The sequence below is a fragment of the Numida meleagris genome, chromosome 4 (assembly GCF_002078875.1).
Source record: "Numida meleagris isolate 19003 breed g44 Domestic line chromosome 4, NumMel1.0, whole genome shotgun sequence".
In the NCBI taxonomy this organism is placed as follows: domain Eukaryota; kingdom Metazoa; phylum Chordata; class Aves; order Galliformes; family Numididae; genus Numida; species Numida meleagris.
In genome coordinates this window covers 85102813-85113964 of record NC_034412.1, presented here as the reverse complement: position 1 = coordinate 85113964, position 11152 = coordinate 85102813, and positions in this window count along the sequence as shown.

Below are 11152 nucleotides of genomic sequence, written 5' to 3'. Positions count from 1 at the left end.
TAACATTTGTGTTCAAGCAAAGCAGAGCTCACTAATCCCTAGGGCCAGAAGAGGGTCCATATGCTGTATTAGGAACACTTGGCACACATATGGAATTTTCAAAAATCACACTAGTATTTACTTAATCTGTCATTACTTACTCCTTTCTTTTTTCTCAGCATCACTATTGAAATAATTTCATTCATCCACGGTATTAAATTGATTTTGAGTGCTAAAATTAAAGTTTATTTGGAGCAGCGTTCTGACAGAGAGCAAATGCTTTAACCATGCTAATGAGCAAATTTTGTTCCAAGCTGCACTGATGAAACCCCACTGACTTAAATTATTTTGTTTCAGGGAACTGGAGAACAGATTTTGGCCTGAGAGACATAAGAGATTTTCACAACAGGATTTGACCCAAAAATATCATTAGCCTAATCTAGTATTAGATGTGGAGGTTGACAGCCCTGCCTGTGGCAGGGGGGTTGGAGCTTGATGATCCTTGAGGTCCCTTCCAACCCAAGCCATTCTATGATTCTATGATCATTTTGCCAAAATAGAGAGTATCTTACAGAACGAGACATTAATATAATTATTAGTGATGCAATGGCAACTCATGAAGTTGTGAACATTTCAGAAATACAGCTTTTGAAGAAAGAAACATTTATCTTTTTTACCAGGAATGTTCGTCAGATTGTTTAACTTGGTGTAACATCTAGCTCTCTGATCAGTGTTCAGTCTGGGCTGTCTCAAATATCTGCTTTCAAACTTCTCTTTTTTTTTTTTTTTCTCTCTGGTGTATCTCCACGATAGCAGTACTCTATATGGACTACAAGGAATAGCAGAAAGATAGCCTGTTTCTGCCTATATAACCACTCAGGCGTGTGGCCAGAGGCTGGAGAGCAGGCTTACCCAGGAGAGGTCTGAGTTGGTCATTGCTATGTTTCAGAAGTGCCTCTAGGGAACAGTTTGTCAGCTTTTGAGTTCTCTAATGCCATTGGGACCAATTCAATACTATTTAAAAAGAGACTTTTTTAAAAACAGAATATCTTCACAGTCAAGTCTAATGTGCATTAGATATGTAAACTACTCTGAATTTTTGCTGCACAGTGTTAATCAGAAATTTATTTATCACGTCCCTCTGTTAGACACTCCCACTCCCTCAACTGCCCTCCTTCCCTTTCTTCTTAAATCATCTCATTATGCTTAGGTAGCATTTAAGCTCATTTATGTACAAAAATGAAAGCTGATAAGATGTTGAAGTATTCAAACAATCCTCAAGCATTTGCCTGGAGAGTCAAATTTTTGTGACCATAGACTTTTCCAAGTGTTTTTTATTGTTACAGAAACTTGCTCTAAGACAGAATAAGGTGGAAGTGTCATGGTCGAGTTTTTCTAAATGAACTGGATTCCCTCTGCCAGTATTTGTCAATCCTTTGACTTTCCTCTTTTAATCACATTTTAAAAATTATAACGATCAATTTGATCATTTTGCAAATATTCCTGTGTTGTATGGCCTACTTGTGGTCTATTGACTTTGAGTGGACTGCATCAGTGCAGAGAAGGGGACAACTCCAAAGAACAGCAGAGGGAGAAATTGTCTGAATAATTTAAGCACATGATTCTTTCCACTGACTGGGGAATTAAAGGTCTTTATGAGGATGATAATCTCATTTAAAAAGCTCAACTGTCTCTTCCATTGAGCAGCGTGTAATAAATCCTCCAAGATCAAATCTACCAAGACTTTCCTAAACCAGGGCACCCACTATGTCCTGCCTATGTTCTGCCTTTTCCTGCAAAAGCTCTGAACAGAGTAGGAAGATGTCCAGCTGGCTCCGAACTGCTGACTCCAGAGATGCTGAAGTATAGCTGAAAGACAGACGAGGAAGATTTAGGCCTGAGGAATTTGCTTTACAAAATGAAGTATCCTCTTGTTGTGTTGAAATAGTTGTCATATTACTGGGAAAGGTGATGATGAGCACATCTGTTGGTCAAAAAGAAAATTAAAGATGTATTTGTTTTGTTAAGTTTTGAGCATTGCTGTTTGCTTGTTCAACTGAAAATGAAGTGCAAAACTGAATCACAATACTAATGCAAACCAGGTAATTTACCTGTAAATTTGATGACAATGTTTCATGTAGCTAATTCAAGATTTAATTTATTACTTAATGAGATTAAGGAATGTTTAGATATAACAGTTGCAAGGATAAAGAAAGAAAGGGTAGTTCTTCAGACCTGTATTGAAAGTGAGATTTCTGGACACTTCTAGGTTGTGGATTTACAGCCAGTACTTCAACTGTCTAACTAGACTTGTCGTGGCTCTGTTGATCCACAGACTTAACAGTTTTAATACAAGTGCTCATTTAAAGTAGCCTTATCTGATTTCCTTTAAGGAAATGATAAGACTTCATTTTCTGTGTTTTTTCTCTTTCAGTAAACAATTCTGGCATCTAAAACGTTCATATTGTTTAAGGAACTAGTGATGTATGAAAAGAGATAACAGTAAATTTAGACCTGTAAATTTATGATATAGCAGTTAGCAAGGATATTGGCAAATCTAAATGTGCAGCCCATTTACCTATCTTGCTCTGTTACACTAGAGATGGTGTACAAACAGCTCACTCTTTGGATTGTTTATTCCCTGGGAACTCTTGCCCCCAAGGATTTGGTCTCAGTCTGTGAATATGTGAATCACACTAGACCTGGATTGAAACAGAATGGAAGTAGCTGCAATTGTTAATGGGAACCTTAAATAATAAGATTAGGTTTTTCAACTTTATAGGATGAATTTCATCTGGAAGTTGATGGTACTGGAAAATCTCACTTTAATGTCAACAGGCAATGGTTAGAGTTCTTTTCTCTTTCTTTCTTTCTTTTTTTTTTTTTTTTTTAAATTAGGAGGTGTGTTATGTCCCATAATATTTGTTTGGCTGAAATTTAAAGCAAATCTTGCAGTTCTGCATAGCCTATTTCCTGCCTTCACCTGCTATTATACATCACCCAATAAAATAAAGGAATTCCATTCCTGTAAATATGTCCTTTGGTAAAGTCTTTACCAACACATTTACTAGTTCTTGCCAGAAGCTAATGGACCACAGTTCAGACCTAAGAACACATTATCAAGTAAAGACGGATGCAATAGGTGAAAGTTTGTGATAGAACTGGGGTAGCAGGAAAACCAATTGCCATTCTCCCCTTCACTTGTAACAAACATGAGTTGTCTTTACACAACATTATATATAAAAACTTGTGCAAGCAGTGGCTGCTTCGTGTTTATTTTCCAGTAAATCTCTGCTTGAACGTCACTGTAGTATACCTGCAATTAAAAGCCAGTTTGTGAAAAAAGCACATAGATCAACTGCTGCCAGGAAGTGCGTCAACATTTTAATCAAAGCAGAGTGAAGAACAGCCCCTGTCCACACAGCCAAGGTTATCAAGAATATTATAACTTCTTCATTTTAATTTATTATGCAATTCAATATTTATCAGGCTTAACAGAAGATTAAAAAAAAATAACGTATTTAAAATTCCTAAGATAGCTAGGGCTAAATCTATACTCGGTGTTTGGCTCAGACTTGAGTCCATCATCTGAACACAGTAACTTTGATTCTAACACACAATGGCCTTTGCAGACTGCCAGCTATGAGGCAGTAAGCCATAGCTTTGTAACAACATGTTTGTGACATCTCGTTACCTGTTCTTCCCTTTGCTCCTCTCTGATAGTGGAGTGCTCCTACAGCTAGCAGTGCTCCCCAGGTGGGATTTTCTACCATGGCCTCCTTGAATCTATCAGCTTAACTACTGGGAAATATTTCAGTAAGACATAATAATAGTTAAACCTACTTTTGAGAATGTTCTTGAGTCTTTTCCCAAGCACCACAGTGTCTTTCTTTTTTCCAAGCCTTTAATTTTCTTTTCTTTGTTCATCCCATTGGGAAACATGTCCAGTAAAATAAAAATCAAGATCGAAAACTTCAGTATATCAGGAGAATATCATAGAATCATAGAGTAATTAAAGGTTGGAAAAAAACACTAAGATTGTCTCATCCAACCATTGACCCATCACCACAATACCCACTAACCCACATCCCTCATCGCCACATCTATGTGTTTCTTGAACACTTCCAGGGATGGTGACACCACCACCTCCCTGGGCAGCCCATTCCAGTGCCTGAGCACTCTTTCTGAGGTGGTGGTGCTTGCATCTGACATCAGGTTTGTGCTTGGGTAAGGCACTGAGACTGAATCAGTGGCATGCAATTACAAGTACGGGTAAACCAGACACCAGCATGATGCGTGTGCCGCTAGGTGGAGATCAGACACTGAAACAAGGTACATTAGTGATTAACAAACTAAATTACTCCAGGAAGGAAACCACACATAGACCTTCGTGTTATTCTGTCAAAGCAGAAATGGATGTTAAACTTCCATGCAACTACAATTCTCTTGACTATCTTTTGTTTTTAGGTAGAGCTGCAGCGCTGCCTAATATAAGCTCTCACTTTTCAGGTCACACATCTCTGTCAATAGTACTAAAATAAATTGCATTAGCTAGTTATTTTTAACTAGAAGAGTCATAACAGCAAAAGTAAGTAGTTGCAAATCATTCTGAAATTAAAATTCAGATCCAGAGCTAGGTAATTACTGTAATCAATACAGCTAATGTGCAACAAACAATTCGCAAATATCAGATAACTTGATCCACAGTCTTTTCTTTGATGAAGGCATGTAGACAATATTTCAGTGGATAGCTCCTGTCCTTGTTTTCATTCACTGCCCTGACATTTTGGAACCCACTGTTCCCTATGGCCACTCTTTTTCTCAGATCAATGCACATTTTATGTTTGATGAAGGCCAACCCTGCCAAAGTAACGTGAAGAAAATCTCACTGGGTTCAGTCACTGCTTTACTTGCATGATGTTGATACGGGTGAACTGTTGGCTTCCACAGCTCAGATCTCACTAGCACCCTCAAACAGGAGCCTTTCTTGAGAGGAGGGCAAAGCCATTCCCAGAATGAATCCTTGACTGAGCAGTTGCCACAGCTGATGTCAGCCTGGGTCAGCTCCACGCAATGCTGTCCTCTTCCTCATCTTTTTCTTCATACATGGACCTATGCCAAGGCTTCTTTTCATTACAGATCTGCACACTGTGCCAACCCACTGTGGCTATGACTTACTGAAGAATTTGAGGTATTTTCCTTGAATTCTTGGAGCATAAGTTTTTGACCTCTATATTCCTTCCTCTAATTTGCAGTGATGTCATCCAGAACAGGGCTGATAATGGCACTGTAGAGGTGCTTTCTGCGCTTGAAAAAGTGAATGTTTCTGCTTTGCCTCTCCTTATGTGTATTGGAGATGGAGAAGCCAAGAGGACGGCAATTCCAGAAACACTACAGATTGAAATGCCTCTGTTCAGCATCCCCATGGCCATTCACAATTCAGAATAAATAGCTTTGCTGTCTCATATATGGACAGAAGAATAAATTTAGATTTGGTGATGTCGATCCCAATACAGTTTTGTCCTGTGCTGGCAGACTGATGTCTTTGTCAGCAGTTGCACCGTGCTCTGTAATAGCACATACATATATAGTAGTATATGGGCTTAGGCTCATTGCAATAGGTATGTAATAAAGAACTTTCTAATCAACATTGCTGATATTCTGCTATTGAGATCAATTAGACCTGTTTATTATAAAAGACCGTTTTAGTTTAAGTTTGACTTGAGGAATAAATAAATAAATAAGCAGGACTAAGTAAAAGCAGTTATTTACTGCTATTATCCCAAAGTGACAAAACTGCTCATTCTGACCACTCGTGTTTAAAAATTTGAAACTGGAATCCTCCCCTGAAATAAATCTGGAACTAAAAAGTTTAGTTCTGGTCCTATATGGCTCTTATGAAGTACAGACTTACTAATAAATCACCTCCAACTGTTGGCCCACCTGCAAAGCCACCTCACAGCACAGATTTCTGCTGAGCGTTTGCAGTGCTATGAGAACACCTCTGTCCTCTTTTGTCATTGCGGGGGTCCTGCTCCCCACTGCTGCTCCATTCCGTCCCACAGTTGCCTAACAGGAGAAGGGAAGCCCAGCAATAAGTTCCTCATCCGTTCCTCATCCAGCCCTAGGAGATGCCACCTGAGTTCCTTGGGAGGTCAAGACCCAGCTGCTGACTTCCCCTACCCCCACATTCTCTCTGGCTGGGATGACGCTCATGTTCTCACATTAACAGTCCAGTCAGGGCTGCCCTAAAGTGCTGATACATTTGTGCTGAATTGTAAGAGAAGGGTAATGAAGATATGCAAGGCCCGTCTGGATGCCCATGTTTGTAACCTATTGTAGGGAACCTGCCTTAGCAGGTGGGTGGACTTGATATCTCTTGAGGTCCTTTCCAACCCCTGTGATGCTGTGATTCTGTGATTCTGGGCCTCTGTTCTCTGAGTCCTTGTTTTCTACCAATATTTTTATGGATAGAGCCCATTTTCACCACTGAAATTGCTATTACTATTCCATGCTACTCAAAAAGGACTGGGTTTTACTGCTCATTTTGTGCAAGACCATCTCACAGTTAATGGGCATGGTACCGTCCAAAGCCGCTGACAGCAAATATTCCAATGAAAGTAAGTAACAAAAAAAGTCTATAATTTACACATGCCATTCAATATTCACAGATCCAGTTATTAAACTGTGGGTTACAGAAACAGAAATCAGACCAATGGAAAAAAAAAAAAATCCGTTCAAATTACTCCATAGGACAAAGTGCTAGAGATAAAATTACAGATAATTCAGGAATTAAGCCTACATGATTTTTATTTGCAACCCAGCAACTCAGTTGACAAAACAAATATTGAAATGATCAGTATTAGATAATCAAAATAGATTTTTTCATCTTGGTAAGTTTCTGAGAACAGATGCTCACATAGGATGTGGCTATGCATGCAATGAGAATACACATTTTACCATTGCACAAATCAATGTATCTTCTTTTTTTTCTTCATCTTGCTTCAAAACTCTCTGATCTTCAGTAGTTCATCATATGATCTCTTGCTGTATTATCTGCACCTTCTGTAGCCCCTGAAAAATGTCAATACTAGTTTTTAAAATACAGTTATGGATATTAAAATAAGACAATACTTTCTGAGATAGAAATTACAAAATGAAATAAGTTGACCAGGAAAACATATTTACAAAATTCTATTTCCTCTGCTTTTGGTTGTGACTGATATTCATCTTTCATCTTTTACCATGAGTTTAAGTTGCCAGGGTCAGTATGAACAACAGGAAAAGGACTGTGGAAATCTCTTTTGGTAACATCAATTACTTCATGACTTCAAGCAAGAACAATCAACAACTTGTGTGGGAACTATATCACACTCACCACAAGAAAAAAAAAATCAACAGAAGTACTGGGAGTGCTGTTTATTCCCTTACCTGGCTAAGTAACACTATCCATCACAGTCTCAAGTCAACAAAAACACTGATGGGTTTTAAGGCCAGAAGGGATAACTGTAATCATCTGCAATTGCTTTCCTCCCTGCACAGCCTTCAGACCCCTGCCTGGTGCCAGGATGAGCTGCTGGGGAGTGGAGGCACCACCTTTATGAAATGCACTCAGCCTTGAATTTCAGACCTCAAACATGGCAAATCCATTACAACCTTAGATCAATTGCATCAGCCACTAATTGTCCTCACTGGTCAAATCGTGCACCTTATCTATGTCCTGATTTCCTATCAATTCAGTTCTTAGCCCTTACAGCTTTAAAACCTTACCTGAAAGATGAAAAGTTCCCTATTCCCAGGAAACATCCCCCCCAGCAGACATTTCCAGCTCTTTTGAACCCTTCTGGTGCCCTCTGCTCAGCTCAGGAAGTTTCCCAGACATCATTTCTCCTACTCATTTGCCAATATAAATACATACAGCAGAATAGGACCAAGTCTAAATGATTTTTCTGTGCTGGACAAATTGATGACATCAGCTCTCTCCTCTTCTTTACTTCCTCAACATTTTCTCTTCCTATACACATACACATACCTTTGTCCATTCCTCTACAGCATTTCAGCTTCAGTGAATGAAATTGATGGAGCTTAAGCATATGTCCAACCACTCTACTAAACAGAGCTCTGCTGGAGCATACCTCCAAAGCTAAGAGCAATGCAGCCTCCTCACTAATATGGCTTCACATGCAGTGAATTCAGGTTGGATGTCAGGAAAAATGTCTTCCCAGAAAGAGTGACCAGGCATTGGAATGGGCTGCCTATGGAGGTGGTGGAGTCACCATCCCTGGAGGTGTTCAAGAAATGTGGAGATGTGGCACTGAGGGACATGGTTAGTGGGCATGGTGGCATTGGGCTGATGGTTGGACTAGATGATCTTAGTGGTCTTTTCCAACCTTAATGATTCTATGATTCTGTGGCTTCTAGGCACCTGCTGGTGGGGAGCTTTTGTAGCCCAGCCCTCCGCAGTATGTCTACGTCTATAGGTTTGACCTTCCTTCTGGCATTAATTTATTTTTTATCTCTTTGCACTAAGTATCTCTTGGTTGAGAACGTGCTAATTTGGAAACATCACCTTTTAATTTTAAATGAAGGCTTTTAAATGAACATCTTTCTTCAGAACAGTGGGTTTGTGTATTTTGAAGTGGAAGTAGGCTGAGTTGCAAGGAAAGCAAAGAGAGGCAGTAAAACACACATCTCAAGAATCAGGAACTGCAAACTCTTTCTTCCCTCAGAATCATTGCAATAGCAGTTAAATTCCATTACTTCCAATCTGCCAGCTGTGAGAGAATTCTAACAGGTGAATAAAATAAAAAAAAAAGGAGAGAAATGAGACAAAGCTCTGCAGGAAAAGCACAAAGCCATTACAGAAATGATATCAGGATGAAAAAAACTACCCCAAATCTCTCAGCAAGTGACAGCTGTGGTTTTAATGGACGCTCTTAAAATGAGATTTATATGCAAACTGCCTACAGAAAGTTAAAAAAAAGGATGCTTGTAACCTATAAATGTTAAAGGATTTTATCACAGGCTTAAAAGATATTGATGAAATGGGTGAGATACTACAACATCTGTAACTGTCCCCATTACACCATGGCTCTGGGCCCAGATCTGCTTCCAATGATGCACCACATGCAGTGCAACTGCTGCCTTTTCTCCCCTTTCCCCTTCTGCTGAACCAATTGCCATGGCCCACAAACCAGCAGCTTTGTCTGCTGCACTTAAGGTATTCTGAATGCCTGGTGCATTGCTGTGGTTTGGAATGAGCTGAATGTGCACAGTGTTGGGTCACCACTGCTGACTGCACTTCCCATGTGCACATGGATCCAGTAGGTGAGACAGCTTCTTCTGTAAGGATCACTGGTGGCAACTTCATAGAACCATCAAAGAATCATCGAATCATTTAAGTTGGAAGGGACCATTAAAGGCCATCTGATCCAACTCCTCTACAATGGACAGGCACACCTACAGCTGGATCAGGTTGCTCAAAGCCCTGTCCAGCCTGACCTTGGTGTCTCACTTCCATTCACAGCAGCTGGAACTCGGGAGCATTTGCTAACAACAAAATAGGTGAGAGAGGATTATATCATCTGAATTCTCAGCTACACAGGAGCCAGACACATGTAGATGTGGCCATGCAAATATATTTCAAAAATTCCTCTCCACTTCGGGTCACTCTCTGGTGGTCCCGCAGAAAGCAGAATACAACACCATTCTTTAGATGCTGACCATTTAGAGCTCAGACCATTTTGTTCCAATGGGTCAGAGCACCCTGTCTGACCCCCCAGAGGAGGGCAGCCAGCCCGCTGCTCACTGCAAACTCTGGTTTGTGCCGAGCCATTGAGCTCAGTGCTGTCGTGCTATCATCAGGCTACTGCTGTTGTCATGCACGCAAGCTAGGTGTGTGCATGTTCAAATAGCTAACACATTGTGACTGTATGCATGGAAATGCATGCATATTATCACTATTATACATAAATGCATTTACATGTTTATGCACATCTCTGCACCACCACACCAATGCACACGAGCTAAACAAGCAAATCAGATCACTAGTTTTTATTGTACAAAACATCCACATTTCTGGATCGGTGGCTTCAGGGGCCACGTGCACAAGTACCTGCAGGACTCGGTCCTTCCTTACATCCATGGCAGGAGGCACTGCTTGGGTTGTGCCACTAGCACAGTGCCTCAGCGTCCCCGCTTTAGTCACACCGCTTAGAGTTCAGTGACAAAAGCTATAGGCTCCCTCCACTACTAAATATAACTCGGCTTAAACGTGCAAAAGCAGTGCCAATTTCTTCAGCAAGAGCTTAAGTGGAGCTCCAGATTTTCTTGTGACAATTTTAGAAAATTGCCAAAAAGGTTGCCGAGCTTCTGTTGTTTCAGCATTTAGCAACAGTGACGCTGCATCCTCGCTCGTGTCACTCCGGAACCAGGTCTCCGCGGGTCCTGCCCGGCCCCACTTGCAGCGGCAGGGCAGTTGCTCCTGCCCCGTGCATCCCGAACGGGATGCTCAGTCAGGGACGGGTCCGATCCTGTCAAAGGGTTAAAAAAAATAAAAGAAAATAAAGGTATTTTAAATAAAAGTCACTGCAGTATTTTTGAAACACGAGCGTTATACCAGCGCACGGTGAGTCCAATCGCACCGTGTCTGCTTCTTTCCTGCTGAGGGTCCGTTTGCTGGTTGCACCGAGCCCTACGGAGGCGAACGACGCATCCCACGAAGGAGCCGCGACGAGGGACGCTCGGGAGTCCTTTGCCGGCTTCCTTCCTTGTGCCAAACCTCCGGCGTCCGGAGAAACCCGCCCGCCTAGCTCTCCACGGCCCCTTCCAGCCCCGCCGCAGCAGGGTCTGGGGCACATTTCCCCGTTCCCTTCGGTGGGACCGCGCTCAGCGAGGCAACACCGGCACGGACGACCCGTACGCGATTTGGGATTCGGTTTGCCGCTCCGACCTCCGCCGAACCGGACGGGGCGGCCCCGGCAGCGAGCATGCTCAGAGGGCGGCGGGAGCCGGCACGGGGAGCGGGGAGCGAGGTGAGAGGAGCGGGGCGAGAGGAGCGGGGCGAGAGGAGCTCCGCTGAGCGCGGGGCGGGCGGAGCCGGCGTCGAAGCGGCCACGTCGAGCAGCGCCGAGCGGAGCGGAGCAGCGAGGCAGGGGCGCGCCGAGCGGTGAGC